This window comes from Symphalangus syndactylus, chromosome 5 (assembly GCF_028878055.3).
Source record: "Symphalangus syndactylus isolate Jambi chromosome 5, NHGRI_mSymSyn1-v2.1_pri, whole genome shotgun sequence".
Taxonomy (NCBI): Eukaryota; Metazoa; Chordata; class Mammalia; order Primates; family Hylobatidae; genus Symphalangus; species Symphalangus syndactylus.
The window spans coordinates 137,342,119-137,359,454 of record NC_072427.2 but is presented as its reverse complement, the minus strand read 5'-3'; the positions used below and the strand labels follow the sequence as shown (position 1 = coordinate 137,359,454).

Genomic DNA, 17,336 nt, shown 5'->3' with positions numbered 1-17,336 from the left:
TCTAGGAGCTTTCTGGAAGAATCTTTAGGGTTTTCAAGGTAAATGATTGTATCATCAGCAAAGAGTGACAGTTTTACTTCCTCTTTACTGATTTCTCTCTCTTGTCTGATTGCTCTGGCTAGGACTTCCAGTACTATGTTGAAGAGGAATGGTGAGAGTGGGCATCCTTTTCTTGTGCTAGTTCTCAGAGGGAATGCTTTCAACTTTTCCCCATTCAGTATTATGTTGGCTGTGGGTTTGTCATAGATGGCTTTTATAACATTGAGGTGTGTCCCTTGTGTGCTGATTTTGCTGAGAGTTTTAATAATAAAGGAATGCTGGATTTTGTCAGATGCTTTTTCTGCATCTATTGAGATGATCACGTGATTTTTGTTTTTAATTCTGTTTATGTGGTTTGTCACATTTATTGACGCATATATTAAACCATCCCTGCTTCCCTGGTATGAAACCCACTTGATTACGGTGGATTCTCTTTTTGATGTGTTGTTGGATTCAGTTAGCTAATATTTTGTTAAGGATTTTAGTGTCTGTGTCCATCGGGGATATTGGTCTGTAGTTTTCTTTTTGGGCCATGTCCTTTCCTGGTTTTGGTATTAGGGTGATGCAGGCTTCATAGAATGAATTAAGGAGGGTTCCCTCTTTCTCTATGCTGTGGAATAGTGTCAAAAGGATTAGTACCAATTCTTCTCTGAAGGTCTGGTAGAATTCACCTGTGAATCCGTCTGGTCCTTGACTTCTTTTTGTTCATAATTTTTTAATTACCATTTCAATCTTGCCACTTGTTATTGGTCTGTTCAGGGTATCTAATTATTTCCAATTTAAGCTAGGAGGGTTGTATTTCTCCAGGACTGTGTCCATCTCTTCCAGGTTTTCTAGTTTATGTGCATAAAAGTGTTCATAGTACCTTTGAATGATCTTTTGTATTTCAGCTATAGTATCTCCTGATTCGTTTCTTAATGAGGTTATTTGAATTTTCTCTCTTCTTTTCTTGTTTAATCGTGCTAATGGTCTAACAACTTTGTCTTTTCAAAGAACCAGCTTTTTGCTTCATTTATCTTTTGTATTTTTGTTTGTTTCAATTTCATTTAGTTCTGCTTTGATCTTGGCTATTTCTTTCTTCTGCTGGGTTTGGGTTTGGTTTGTTCTTGCTTCTCTAGTTCCTTGAGGTGCGACCTTAGAATGCCATTTTCTGCTACTTCAGTCTTTTTGATGTCGTTTTTGGGGGCTGTAAACCTTCCTCTTAGCACCACCTCTGCTGTTTTCCAGAGGTTTTCATAGGTTGTGTCATTATTGTCATTCAGTTAGAAGAATTTCTTAATTTCCATCTTGATTTTGTTTTTGACCCAGTGATCATTCAGGAGCAGGTTATTTAATTTCCATGTATTTGCATGGTTTTGAAGGTCCCTTTTGGAGTTGATTTCCAGTTTTATTCCACTGTGGTCTGCGAGAGTGCTTGGTATAATTTCAATTTTGTTAAATTTATTGAGGCTCACTTCGTAGTCTATCATATGGTCTATCTTGCAGAAAGTTCCATACACTGTTGAATAGAATATGTATACTGTGGTTGTTGGATGAACTGTTCTGTATATATCTGTTAAGTCCATTTGTTCCAAGGCATAGTTTAAATCCATTGTTTCTTTGTTGGCTTTCTGTCTTGATGACCTCTCTAGTGCTGTCAGTGGAGTATTGAAGTTCCCCACTATTATTGTATTGCTGTCTATCTCATTTCTTAGGCCTATTAGTAATTGTTTTATAAATTTGGGAGCTCCAGTGTTACTTGCATATATGTTTAGGATGACATTTTCCTGTTGGACAAGGCCTTTTACCACTATACAATGTCCCTATTTGCTTCTTTTAACGCTGTCGCTTTAAAATTTGTTTTTTCTGATACAAGAATAGCTACCCCTGCTCACTTTTGGTGTCCATTTGCATGAAATGCCCTTTTTTGACCCTTTACTTTAAATTTATGTGAGTCCTTATGTGTTAGGTGAGTCTCCTGAATGCAACAGGTAGTTGGTTGGGGAGTTCTATCCATCCTGCAGTTCTGATCTTTTAAGTGGAGCATTTAGGCTGTTTACATTCAATGTTAATATTCAGATGTGAGGCACCATTCCATTCATCGTGCTATTTGTTGCCTGTGTACCTTGGTTTTTGGGGTTTCGTTTTTGCTTTTCAAATTGTATTTTTGTTTATAGGTTCTGTGTGATTTACACTTTAAACGGGTTCTGTTTTGATGTGTTTCCAGGATTTGTGTTACGATTTAGAGCTCCTCTTAGCAGTTCTTGTAGTGGTTTCTTGATAGTGGTGAATTCTCTCAGCATTTGTTTGTCTGAAAAAGACTGTTATCTTTCCTTCATGTATGATGCTTAGTTTCACTGGATACAAAATTCCTGGCTGACAATTGTTCTGTTTGAAGAGGCTGAAGATAGAGCCCCAATCTCTTCTAGCTTGTAGGGTTTCTGCTGAGAAGTCTGCTGTTAATATGATAGGTTTTCCTTTACAGGTCACCTGGGGCTTTCATCTCACAGCTCTTAAGATTCTTTCCTTTGTCTTAACTTTAGATAACTTGATGATAATATGCCTAGATGATGATCTTTTTGCAATAAATTTCCCAGATGTTCTTTGTGCAGAAATTCTTATATTTGGATGTCTAGGTCTCTAGCAAGGCCAGGGAAGTTTTCCTTGATTATTCCCCCAAATATGTTTTCCAAACTTTTAGATTTCTCTTCTTCCTCAGGAACACCAATTATTCTTAGGTTTGGTCATTTAACATAATCCCAGACTTCTTGGAGGCTTTGTTCATATTTTCTTATTCTTTTTTCTTTGTCTTTGTTGGATTGAGTTAATTTGAAGACCTTGTCTTTGAGCTCTGAATTTCTCTATTCTACTTGCTTAATTCTATTGCTGAGACTTTCCAGAGCATTTTTCATTTATATAAGTGTGTCCAGTGTTTCCTGAAGTTTTGATTATTCTTTTTCATGCTATTTCCTTGAATATTTCTCCCTTCACTTCTTGTATCATTTTCTGGATTTCCTTGCACTGGGCCTAACCTTTCTGTGGTGCCTCCCTCATTAGCTTAATAACTAGCCTCCTGGGCTGGGCACAGTGGCTCACACCAGTAATACCAGCACTTTGGGAGGCCAAGGCAGGTGAATCACCTGAGGTCAGGAGTTCAAGACCAGCCTGACCAACATGGTGAAACCCCGTCTCTACTAAAACCACAAAAATTACCCAGGCATGGTGGTGGGTGCCTGTAATCCCAGCTACTCAGGAGGCTGGGACAGGAAAATCACTTGAACCCATGCAGTGGAGGATTCAGTGAGCCGAGATCGCACTACTGCACTCCAGCCTGGGCAACAAGAGCGAGACTCCATGTCAAAAAAAAAAAAAGAGAGAGAGAGAGAGAAAAGAGAAAACAACTAACCTCCTGAATTATTTCTCAGGTAAATCAGGGATTTCTTCTTGGTTTGGGTCCATTGCTGGTGAGCTAGTGTGATTTTTTTTGGTGGTGTTAAAGAGCCTTGTTTTGTCATATCACCAGAGTTAGTTTTCTGGTTCCTTCTCATTTGGGTAGCCTCTGTCAGAAGGAAGGTCTAGGGCTGAAGGCTGTTGTTCAGATTCTTTTGTCCCACAGGGCTTTCCCTTAATGTAGTACTCTCCTCCTCTTTCTATGGATGTGGCTTCCTGAGAGCTGAGCTGCAGTGATTGTTATCTGTCTTCTGGGTCTAGCCACCCAGCAAGTCTACCAGGCTCCAGGCTGGTACTGAGGGCTGTCTGCACAGAGTCCTGTGATGTGGACCGTCTATGGGTCTCTCAGCCATGGATACCAGCATTTCTTCTGGTCGAGGTGGCAGGGGGTGAAACAGACTCTGTGAGGGTTCTTAGCTTTGGTGGTTTAATGTTCTATTTTCCTGCTGGTTGGCCCCTGTCGGAAGGTGGTACTTTCCAGAGAGCATCAGCTGTGGTAGTATGGAGAGGAACCAGTGGTGTCAGGGCCTTAGAACTCCCAAGATTATATGCCCTTTCCCTTCAGCTACCAGGGTGGGTAGGGAAGGCCCATCAAGTGGGGCAGGGCTATGCGTGTCTGAGCTCAGACTCTCCTTGGGCAGGTCTTGCTGCAGCTGCCGTGGAGAATGGGGGTGAGGTCCCGGGTCAACGGAGTTGTGTACCTAGGAGGATTATGGCTGCTTCTGCTGAGTCAGGCAGGTTGTCAGGGAAGTGGAGGAAAGCCGGCAGTCACAGGCCTCTCCCAGCTCCCACACAATCCAAAGGGCCAATCTCATTCCTGCAGTGCCCCCTCTAACAGCACCAAGTCTGTTTCCAGGCCAGTGGGCTAGCAGGGCTTGAGAACTTTCCCCAGGCTCCCCATCTCCCAGCTGTGAAAGGAAAGGGCTTTGGTTCTTCTCCTGCCTGTGGAGTCTGCGTGCTGGATTCACATCCTCCCCCGAGTTCTGGCCAGAAAGCTTCTTGCCCAGTTCAAATTCTTACAAGGTTCAGCTCTACCTTCTCCCTGTGGTGTTTTCCCCTGAGCCTCTGGCCGCCCTCCCAAAGGATCCCTGTGATACCAGGCAGGAATGGCCTGCTTGGGGACCCAGCGAGCTCCCAGGACCTTTCCTGCTGCTTCCTCTACCCCATATATTTCACTCAGCTCTCTAAATTGACTCGGCTCCAGGTAAGGTTGGAAACTTCTCCTGCAGACTAGATCTTCAGTTTCCCCACTGGGGGTGTGCGTTCAGGGGTGGAGGATCTCCCTTTCCCACTTCCACGGTTTGGGCACTCACAGTATTTGGGGTGTTTCCTGGGTCCTACAGGAGCAGTCTGCTTCCTTCAGAGGGTCTGTGGGTCCTCTCGGGATTCCTGCTTTGCTCTTGTACTCATTCTGAAGCTAATATTTATGATGCTAGCCTCTGCACGCTGCTCTGTCCATCCAAGTCAGAGCTGCAATCTAGTCCTGCCTCTATTTGAAAAATAAAGTCAGTCGCTTTTAATATAATTTTTTTTTATTTTGTCAACTTCTTGGAATTAATCTTTAAAAATCTGATATGGGGAAAATTAGAAGCTTTAAGCACACTCTCTTGAGACCACGTAAATTATAAAAATTAACAGAAGATGTATTGTTTCAATTTCATGCATTAGTGAATGAAGGATGAGACTATAGTACAGTTGTCCCACAATATCCACTGGGGAATGTGTTCCAGGACCTCCTGAAACAGCAAAATCGATGAATGCTCAAATTCCTGATATGAAATAGGGGTACTATTTACATGTAAACTATACACATCCTGCCATAAACTTTAGATCATCTCTAGATTACTTATAATATCTAAGACAATGTAAATGTCATGTAATTAGTTGTTATACTACATCATTTAGAGAATAATGACAAGGAAAAATTATGTACATGTTCAATACAGACACAACTTTTTTGGAATATATTCAATCTACTGTTGGTTGAATCCACAAATATGGAACACACAAATATGAAGGGCCAACTCTATTTAGAAAAGGCATAAGTGAGAAGCTCTGTACAACGATAGCTATAGTCAGGAGCTCTATGATCTGGATTTACGTTTCACTTGAAGTAGGCAGCTGTAAATAAAAATATTCAATGGGACTCCTTCAAAAGGAAACATTTTAGCAAACAACATGTAATGCATAAAGTTAGGTTGAAAACTAGAGTCCTTTTTGACAGGGTTACTAAACCTGCACATCAGTTAGATACAGTGGATATCAGAAACCTAGACTTCATCAAGGCTAAAAGGCTTGACAAAGCCTTTTTTAATACCCTTGCAAAAGAAAGTAAGAGTAAATGCTAATAAAACTGGATGGATTTGAAATGAATTGAAAAGCCATTTCTTGAGGATGCTGATTAATGATGAAATAATGTCACTCTCTGTGGGCTTTGCCTTTTGCCTCATCTTGTTCAACGATTTTATCAGTGACTTGAATGAAGACAGGAAACATATGTATATTATATTTGCACCTGATAAAAAGCTTAGAAGGATAGGGAATATGTTGGATGACAATATGCCAGTATCATGAATCAAAAAGATCTAGACAGGCTAGAAAGATAGGCCAAATCTAACAAGACAGAATTTAATCAGGATAAATGTAAGGTGATTACAAAAACAACAAAAAAAGAAACAAAAGAAGCCTGCTATTTAGGTACAGGCTGAGGGAGCTGTGGCTTAAAGGCAACAGGTGAAATGATGACTGAGGAATTTAGCTGAGTTCATAGTAATCTTCACAGTATTGTGAATTGTCATTAAGAACTTGTTCTTTAGCGTCAAAAGGATGGGGAGTTAAAGTCCTGAATCTGACACTTATTCGAGATTAATCTTGGTAAATTACTTAATCCCTCCACACCTCAGTTTCCTTATATATAAAATGATACTGATAATAGTAAAATCTTCAACATGAAGTCTATGTTACTTTTTTATGTAAGTGCTGAGCCTTAATTCTTGAATAGTTCATTACCGAACATTTCCTTGAATATAACTGCCTTTTCGCATCTTTCAGTGGGAGAAGAGATAGAAAGGAAGGCATGAGGAGGTAAAGGGGAAGTAGAAAAGAAAACAAGAGATGAAAGAAATTAACCAATGTTTATTGAGCAACTACTTTGGTCCAGGTACACTGTGAGACACTCTACGTGAAGTCATTTAATTCTCATAGCAAAATGTAACAAAGATATAATCTCCATGTTAGACATGAGAAAACTGAGGGTTAGAAAGAATAGTTTCCCCAAAGTCAAAACACAGAAAATAGCAAAATTGGACTTTGAACCCAGGTATGCACTCTGAGACCAAGATTCTCACCTCCAACTTCCATTCCCCTCAGGAAAGAGTCCTTTGTGGTCTCTTAAATGACAGGTATCCTTCACATTCCCTCACTCTATCTGTATGGTCTAAAATTCAACTTGAAATATTATTCTATTACCACATTTATATTAATGTTATTTGGTTTGGTCAATCTGTGAGAATGTATTTTAACACATTAAATTATGTCTATGACTCAACATGCCTAAATAAATTCAGTAGACACAATAACATTCCTGACAGTCATCCCATTTCTTTAATAGTAACCCTTCCCATTACTGGTTCCTGAAAGTTTTCTTCCATGGACCTCTTTTTGTAATTTTGCTTTTTTTGTATTTTTATTTAAGTCATTCCTTCTTCTTATTTTCCACCAATGGCACATAAGCAAACCACGAAGCAAGCCAGCAGCAGTGGCAGCAGAACTACTTATTATGTAAACTGAAAGAAATAAATTTATTCCACCTAATAAAAAATGCAGTGCTATGCACTTGTAGGTGATCACCTATACCAAAGTAATTTGGAAAGAGGCCAGCAGGGACACATAGCTATAGGGAGAACATTATATGCCTCCCACTGTCAAAGTCCCATGCTACCCACATGCTTCCATCCTTCAAAACTAAAGCCAAACATTACATTTCCTGTGAAGTTCTGCCTGACCACATCTCCACCCCAGGTGAGATTTGATCACACTTTCCTTTGCTCCATATCTTTAATACTTCTTATAGAGCACTTGGTACCCTGAATTGCAAAAATTTGCTGATAAAACAAGATGTTAAATTATAAATTTAAATGAAGGCATCAACACAGTAGATGTCACATTCCAAAGGAGGTGCTAGACCATTTGCAGAATATTAAAAAGATAATTAGAATAGTTAAACAATACCTGAATCCTTCATCCACCTTGAAATTATAGAAAAAATGAAAATTGAGATAAAGGATGAATTTCTACTTAGGTTTCTTTCTTCTAAGACTGTACTTAGAGTCCCATCCTCCTTGGAGATACAGGAGCTCTCAAGCCTAGTAAGGGAGCACCAACGAGTCTGCTCTTGAAGCTTAGCATGTGAACCTCAAAGCTAGGAGGAATGCAGGGGAATAGTATCTGACTCCCACCCAAGAAATCTGGAGGCAGTAGAAATGGGCTAATGAGCTGCAATTATCTCAGAGCATTGGAGTGTTGCTGCCATGTATAAGAAACAGTTTGCAGTAGCAAAGTATGCTGAGGCAAGGCATTTTCCAGCCTATTACATTCTGCCTTCGAAGTCTACTTTATGGAAAATGTTCTTTTTAAGCTTGTCAATGACTACCTGTTTCTGAGAAAGTCAATAAACTCTTCTAAATCCTTGTGATGACTCAACAGCTCTGAATGAGTTAGTGTATGCTTTCGTATTCAAACTTTCACTTTCCTTGGTGTCTGTGATCATTCAATAAGGTATTATGCAAAGATCATAGGATTTGAAGTCAAACAGACATAAGTTTGATTTAATATAATCAATGGGTGCTTATTGAATGCACAGTGTGTACCAGGAACCAAACTAGGTTCTGAGGATCAATGTTAAACAAAGCAGACAATGTTAAACAAAGTTAGACACAGAACAACATGCCCTCACTATGCTTAATATTTCACGCATCTATGCCACTTTCCAGCTATATTACCTTGGGAAAATTTGTTAAATTATCTGTGCATAAGCTTTCTCATCTATCAAAGGAGAATAATATTACCTATTTCATGGGCTATGTTATGAGGATTAAATGAGGCAAATTAAGTAAATTGCCTATCAATCTCTAACAGACACATAATAGTCATTCAATAAATGTCCAAGCATTTCACCTTCCCACACTCTCCTTACCACCCCATCCATTCCCTGCATATTCTTATATCTCCTACTGCTTTTGCTCCACTTAATTCTTTAATTATCTCAGTCCTGCCCTAGTAAGCAGCCATGAGATGCCTGCATTCTCCAAAGGTTTCCCAGCTCTGTCTTTCCTCATTTTTTACTTTCTCCCTAAGGAAACTTATTCGCTCCCTTCGCATCAGCTACCACTTCTATGCAATTCCTGCTTCAAGCTATGTCTTCAAATGTGATCCCTACTTCCTATCTCACATTCCCATGATGTCTCTATCTCAATGTGTGAAAAAATAAATTCACCATACTCACCTGAAATCTACTTCATCGTTTATGCCATTGATATTAATTAAACTTATTTAAACAAACATTTATTAGGTACCCACTATATACAAGCAGCTTTTCTGGGGCTAGGGACTCTTCTGTCACTATCTGAGATCAAATAGACTCAAATAAATTAAGATAGGGTCAGTATTCTATATTAGCTGAACTCACACTATTTGCTCTCAAGAATTCACGAACAGGCCAGGTGCTGTGGCTCACTCCCGTAATCCCAGCACTTTGGGAGGCCGAGGGGGGCGGATCACTTGAGGTTAGGAGTTCCAGGCCAGCCTGGTCAAAATGGTGAAACCCAGTCTCTACTAAAAATACAAAAATTAGCTGTGCATGGTGGCACACAGCTGTAGTCCCAACTACTCAGGAGGCTGAGGCAGGAGACTCGCTTGAACCTGGGAGACGGAGGTTGCAGTGAGCCAAGATTGTGCCACTGCACTCCAGCCTGGGTGACAGGATGAGACTGCCTCAAAAAAAAAAAAAAAAAAAAAAAAAAAAACTCAAGAACAAATAAGACTTGATTAGCAAGGGATACTTGTATCTACAAAGCATTGTAGCTTATACGTAGTAGGTGGTCAGTGAATGCTTATTTAGCTAAATTCAATTTAAATTAATGGTATAAACAGAAGAAGAAAGTCTTAAAGATGTCATGCTAGGAGTGGTTAATAATCCAGGAGCATAGTTTGAGCATAGAGTGAGTAATTGGCGGTAAATTCGAAAAAGTATTTTGAGATCACCTTTGGAAGTCTTTAATAGAAAGACAAGTGGTTTGATGTTTATCTAATAAGATTAAGTAATGAACAATAAGATTAACTAATGAACAAAGTCATCTAAGCAATGATATTTGTCTAATAAATCTCCTGTAATAAAAAACCACTAAAAGCTTTAGAGTAAGTGAAAAACACTATAACAACTATTAAGATTTTTCTGTGGGCAACATGAACTTGAGAAACAAGAGCAGAGAAATGACTTCAAGTGCTATTGCAAGGAAAATATATATGGAAAGAAAGAGTTGTATGCGGCTGTTTGCAGCAGGCTTTTTCATTGTAGACAAAGAATGGAAACAACCAAATATCCATCAATTGGTCAATAGATAGGCAAATTGTGATACAACTCTTATGATAGAATGCTATTCAGCCACAAAAAGGAATGAACTACATGCAACAATACAAATGAACCTCAAAAGCATTCCACTAAGTGAAAGGAGCCTCATACAAAAGTGTGCATACAGAACAATTCCACTTATGTGACATTCTGTAAAAGACAAAACCATAGGGACAGGAAACAGATTGGCAGTTGCCAGCGGCTAAAGGTTTAGGACAGGAAGTAACTGCAAATTGCCACAAGGAAACATTTTGGGGCGATGGAAATATTTTATATCTTGATCATGGTGGTAGTAACATGACTGTATATGCATTTGTCAAAACTCATTAAATTCCACACTTAAAAGCGTGAATTTTATTGGATGTAAATTACACCCAGGTGAACCTAACTTTTAAAAAGTGCTTTTGTATTAATTCTTGCAGATCATTTAAAAAGGTCCAAATTAAATCTGATACCAGTGTCAATGGAAATTGAGAGAATGATTCCAAAGTACATCAAAAAGGAAAAAAATGATAGATGTCAGCAATTACTTACATGCAAAATTAAGGGAGAAACTTTATTCTGAAAGCATGGTAGAATCACTAAAAGAAATAAAGACTCCAAGCTGAAAAGTCTAACAGGCAGTGAGAAACATAAGATAGCAGCTTTAAAAAAAAAGGCAGAGTTGGAAATCAGAGATTTCTAAATAGTTTACATTTCTATCGGACTAGGTGACACTGCTATGTAAATGTTGAATAAAAGATGCATTGTGGCCATCCACAATTAGACTGCAGGATAGAAAACAGGAAACATCCAAAGAATAGAAAACTTTAGAAAAGGGGCATTGACAATCTTTAATGTTTCAGAGTAGTCAAAAATTTTAAACCAAACAGATATTCAGTGTGGATTTTGGAGCCATTGAGTGACTTTTCTCAGGCTCAGAACACAATACCTCAAAGTAGAGTACCTTGACATGCTGAGTATTTTTGAGCTGAAGAAAACAGGAGGGTCTCAGAAGCAAGAAGGTCTTTCTGACTTTCTGCCCTCTTGTCTCCCTCTTTGCTCTCTCTTCCCCAAAACAATAAAACTTAGAAAGGTCACTCTCTGACCTACCTCCCCTAAAAGTAGCTCATAAGACCCTCACATGTCAGGTGTTCTGCCCTAAGCTCGTAGAGAAAAAATGTTACACAGAGAAGCCAAGAAGAACTTGAGTGAACAGGTCTTGCTAAGTTCCCCCAAGTTTATTACCATGAGATTATACCCTTTTTGTCCAGTTATTTTTCTCCACAATGACATATTTCTTTCATCAGACTTAGCATAAAACCACATAGTTTTAAGCCATGTGCAGTGTCACGTGCCTGTAATCTGCTGGTGGTCAGGAGGCTGAAGTGGGAGGATCACTTGAGGCCAGGAGTTTGAATCCAGTGTTGGCAACATAGAAAGACTCTCAAAAGACTGAATAAGAAAACATAAAAATAAATGTCAAAAAAAAAAAAAACACACACAGTTTTCTCTGGATCTTCCGGTATTTATTTCTGAAGGTGCCCATGTCATGTAAAACTTCGTTCAAGTTTTTAAAATAAATTTGTTACGCTTTTCTCTTGTTAATCTGTGTTTTGCTATAAGGTATTCAGCCACGACCCTTGTGATAGCTGACAAAAAAAGATACTGCCTTTTCACCCCTACACCTTAAATAGCACTATTTTAGTAGAATTGGAGGGTTACAATTCAGATAGGTTAAAGAGGTTTAAGAAGAGAGGGCTCTCAAGGACTTAAAAATAGCAAAAGGCTTTTTTGTAAAGATTGAAAACAGTAAAACACTTTTTTTTTTTCAAAGGTTGCCTAGAGGTTATCAGCTAGGAATCTTTTTTCTTGGTGAAAAAAAAAAAAAAGGAGACATTAAAAATAAGAGATATTTACTAAGGGCTAAAATATCAACATTCAGTTTATCTAAGAGTCATCAGGCCCTAGGATATGTTAGGTCATGGTGCCCAAACTCAAGCAAGACTGATTTATACCGAAAGCCAATTAAACAATTTATATTGAAAAGCACAACTGCTAAGCAGGCTGCTCGTTATATTCACTGATCAACACATTATTGCCCCAGGGGAGAAGCTTTCTCTAGGAAGCAAGTTTAAAATTACAAAGTGTTTATCACCCCCACCAGCCCTTAGGCCTCCCTTTGGCGTCTTCCTTTATCTTTTTTTTTTTTTTTTTTTTGCCAACTTTTTTGAAAATATAGTTCAGACTTTATTAAAACTAGGATGCTTTATAAAATGCAAATTTCTGGCTCTTGGTAAGACTAAATTAGGACTTCTGAGAGTGAGACCCAGAAATCTCTATTTTTTAACACTTTCGCCACAACACCCAAATGATTCTGATGCACTTTAGACGACGTTTGGTATGGTTTATACCCACTTCCACCTCCTCATCTCATACTCCTTATTCCATTTCAGTCTGGCTTCTACTACTTCACTCTGCCTTCTGGCAGAAACCACCAGTGATGTCTTAATTTTCAGCTCCAATGACATACTTCTAATGAAATATCCTAAAATAATGAACACTTCTGCCACTTTCCTTTTCTTGGAACTTTCTAATTATTGGCTTCCAAGCTCCATGTTCTCTTCCTACTCATTTGACCTCTTATTTCTGTTTTCCTTGCTGTAGCTTCTTCCATGCCTTTGGGACTTACATATGGAGTTGTTCCCAAGTTCAGCCCTTGTTTTCTCCTTTTTCTCTTTCTGAGCTTTCTTCGGTGATAATTCCATTCATTGCCATTGCTTTTTCCATGGACTGTATTTTCGTAACTCCCAAATCTTTATTTTCACGTCTACCCTCTTATCTTCATTGTGCTCACTAACTTCCAGTGCTCACCAGACAGCTGCCTTGAGGGACTAAGTAAATTTGAGATGAGAGCAGCAGAAAACGCTGTGGGTGGAACTGCTCACAGTAAGTCTGGGAAAGGATGGCAAAGTGCTCTGACAGAACTGCCAAAGGCTAAGAATATAAGAGACACATTGAGAATCAGGTGATATCAGCCCAGACCCTACTAAGTCATTTGAACATAAAAGCCAGAAAAGGATACAGCATTAGTAATCGTTTGCTACAAAACTTCAGTGGCATTCAACAGTCATTGCTTATTGCTCACATTTGGGGGGTCAGCTGGCAGTTGGCTGATCTAGGCTAGTCTTGACCAGAACAGTGGGGGTGACATGGTGACACCGTTCTGCTCCATGTGTCCCTCACCTTTTAGCAAGAGAGCTCAGGCATGTTTCCATGGTGATGGCAGAGGCACAAGAGAGCAAACCACAGCACACAAGCCCATCTCAAGTCTCTTCTTGCATTTATATCAGATAATATCCCTTCTGCCAAAGCAAGTCACATGGTTGAAACCACTGTCAGGGGCGGGATAGGTCACCCCACCCATCATAGAAAGGCACTATTTGTGAATATAGGGAGGGGTGGAAAATTGGTCACTCTCACTGAACTTTTGCCTAGTAAATAAACAAAGTGATGAACGCAGGCTGTTTTGTCACAATCAACCCACATCTTGGGATGAAATATTTCAACACTTGTGTCTTTAAAAATAATGTGTTCTCATATTGAGAGTAAGCTTCCAGCCAAGGTGCTTGGTGTGATTAATGCAAAGCATTTTTAAAAATTAATATATCATCATATTTTTGGAAAATTATGAGAAAGTATTAAACGATTAGCCCTAAATTGCCATAGTTTCTGCTGTGAAGAAAAATAAATGCAAATGAGAAAATAATTAGCTGAATAATGCAGTTTAATTACAAACAATATCATTTTGACGTAGTCTGGGTATTGTGTATTCTTGGTTGCATTGCAAAACAAAAAAGCAAGAAAAGTGGTAAGAAGAAGATATGAGTTGGACAAATTAATGTCAGTTTATATTATAAAGTCCACTCTAACAAGGTTTTAATAACGTTTTAGTGGAATTTTGAAAAAAATTTTGTAAAATATAAGCAATGTTAAAAATCTGCTCCAATATGATCTTATGTATAGAAAACCCTAAAGACTCCACCAAAAAGCTGTTAGAACTAAGAAATAAATTGAGTAAAGTTGTAGGATATAAAGTCAACTTACAAAAACAGGTTATGTTTCTATAATACACTAACAATGAAGTATTTGAAAAAGAAATTAAGACAATATTTTCATTAACAAATAGCATCAAAAAGAATAAAACACTTAGGAATTAATTTAACCAAGGAGGTGAAAGATCTGTTTGCTGAAAACTATAAAGCATTGGTGAAAGAAATTGAAGGATCACGAGTAATGGAAAAACATTGTGTGTTCATGAATTAGACAACTAATATTGTCAAAACGTCTGTACCACCCAAGGTGATTCTATAGATTCAATGCAATCCCTATCAAAATTCAGAGGACATTTTTCACAGAATAGAAAAAGCAATGCTAAAACTCACATGGAATCACAAAAGACCCCTAATAGCTGAAGCAATCTTGAGAAAGAAGGACAAAGATGGAGGCATTATAATTCCTGATTTCAAAATGTATTACAAAGCTATCAAAACAGTATGGCACTGACATTGAAACAGACACATCAACCAATGGAACAGAATAGAGAACCCAGAAATAAACCCACACACATAAGGTCAACTAATAATTAACAAGGGTGCCAAAAATACACAGTGGGGGGAGGATATTCTCTTTAATAAATGGTATTGGAAAAGCTGGATATTCACATGCAAAAGAGTGAAATTGGACCATTATCATATATCATACACAAAAATTAACTAGAAATGGATTAAATAATTAAATATAAGCCTGAAACCATGAAACTTCTAGAAGAAAACAGGGAGAAATCACCTTGGCATTGGCCTTGGCAATGATTTTTTGAATATGACACCAAAAGCACAGGCAACAAAATAAAAAATAAACAAGTTGGTGGGGGGGGGCTATGTAAAACTAAAAGCATTCCGCACAGCAAAGAACATAATCCACAAATGAAAAAGCAACCTACAGAATGCAAGACAATATTTGTAAACTATGTATCTAATAAGGGGCTAATATGCAAAATGTATACAAAATTCATACAACTCAACAGAAAAAAGAAAATCTGGTTAAAACATGGAAAAAAGGCCTGGTGTGGTGGCTCATGTCTGTAATCCCAGCACTTTGGGAGGCCAAGGAAGGAGGATTGCTTAAGCTTAGGAGTTCAAATCCAGCCTGGGCAACATAGCAAGACCCCATCTCTAAAATAAATAAAGAAAAGAAATAAAAAATAAAACATGAAAAAATACCTAAATAGACGTTTTTCCAAAGAAGACATACAAATGGCCAACATGTATGTGAAAAGCTGTTCAACATCACTAATTATCAGGGAAATGCGAATCAAAATCACAATGAGACATCACCATATTCCTGAGAGGATGGCAAAGAGATCACAACTGTTGGAAAGGATGTGAACAAAAGGGAACCCTTGTATATTGCTGATGGGAACATACGTTGGTGCAGCCACTACAGAAAACAATATGGAGAGTCCTCCAAAATTTAAAGAAAAAATAGAACTACATTTGATCCAGCAATCCCACTTCTGGATATATATTCCAAAGGAATTGAAATAAGACCTCAAAGGGATATCTATACCCCCATGTTCATTGCAGTATTATTCGAAATCTAGAGGATGGGGGAGATGGTGAGACAAAGTGTACAAATTCCCCGTTATAAGATGAGTACGTTCTAGGAATCTAATGTACAGTATGGTGACTACAGTTAATAATACCATATAATCTACTTGAAATCTAAGAGACTAGATCTTGTGTTCTTACCACACAGACACACACACACACACACACACACACAAAGTAACTATGTGAGGGATGGATGTGTTAATTACTTGGTTGTGGGAGTCATTTCACAACGTATACATATATCAAATCATCATGTTGCACACCTTAAGTACACATGATGTAAATATACACAATTTTTATTCGCTGATTATATGTCAATGAAGCTGGAAAAAAATAATTTAAAAAGAAATCTGCTCCAATAAGGCTTTGCTCTTACCATTAAGTCTTTTTGTTGTCACCAGTGACCTCACTATTAATTCATCATCAGCATTTGACATATTAAATCGCTCTAATATGTCACTCTAGATGTAGATCTAGATCATATCTAGATCACTCTAATATTAGACGCCTTTTCTTCACTTGTCTTGGGATCGCACACTTCATTGGCTTTCCTGCTTCCTCACTAAGGTTTTCTTCTCAGTCTCCACTGTTGGCTTCTCCTCTTCTCCCAACCTCTAAAGGTGGAAGGGCCCTGGGGCTTAGTCCTTAGACATCTTCTCTTACTCAACATTTATCTTCCAGATAACCTTATCCAATTCCATGGCTGTCGGACATAAGAGAACTTCTGTATCTCCAACTCACACTTTTCTGAACTCCAGGTTCTTTTACTGCCTTCACAACATTTCTCTTTGTGTATCTAATAGTCATTTCAAATTTAGCAGATCCAAAAATCAAACTCTTAATATTTCCTTACAAACCTGTAAAATTCCTGCCTGAGTTGACAATTCCACCCTTGCAGATGTTCTTGTCAAAATGTCAGTCATCACTGATTTCTGCCTCTTTCATTCCATGCCCTTTCTATACATTTTATTAGAGAAACTTGTTGGCCTGACCTATAAAATATATCCAGAGTCCAGTCACTTCTCGCTACTTCCACTGCTGCCACCTGCTCCAACCATCATCTTTCACCTGACTGTTGCAGTAGCATCCTTACCAGTCTCCCCACTTCCACACTCACCATTCCACAGCCTGTCCTTGGCAGAGTGATCCCTTTCAAATCTAAGTCAGATCACTTCGCTTTGCTCAAAATGCCCCCATAGCTCCTGAAGGCAAACCCTGACAATACCCTGTAGATTTTGTGTGCTCTGGCCCCTGTTACCTCCCTGATTTCATCTCGTACACTCTCAATCTTGCTCACTACACTCTTATGTTGGTCTCCAAGCTTCCTTACGTACACAAGGCATGCTCCCACCTGAGGGCTTTGCACGGGCTATTCTCGCTGCCCGAAATGGTCTTTCCCCTCCTTCAAGTCTTTGCTCAAATATCCTCTCCTCAGAAGGCGATCTGTATGACAAAATGCTACCCTCTTAGCCCACCCCTCACGCCCAACATACACATACATACACACAGGTGTCTTCTTGATTTTTACAGCACTTATTACTTTCTAAAGTATTATAGGATTAACTTATTTATTATGTTTATTTCTTCTC

General features: G+C 38.6%; 1 protein-coding gene across 1 annotated transcript in view; it reads right to left on the bottom strand.

Moving 5' to 3' along the window:
- Nucleotides 1-16,498, bottom strand: part of PLCZ1 (phospholipase C zeta 1) — a 170,252-nt gene extending 153,754 nt beyond the window's left edge. The window contains exon 1 of the mRNA XM_063640774.1: nucleotides 16,489-16,498. The gene's annotated coding sequence lies outside the window, so the exon portion shown is untranslated. The remainder of the gene's footprint in view (nucleotides 1-16,488) is intronic.
- Between the last annotated feature and the right edge of the window lie 838 nt (nucleotides 16,499-17,336).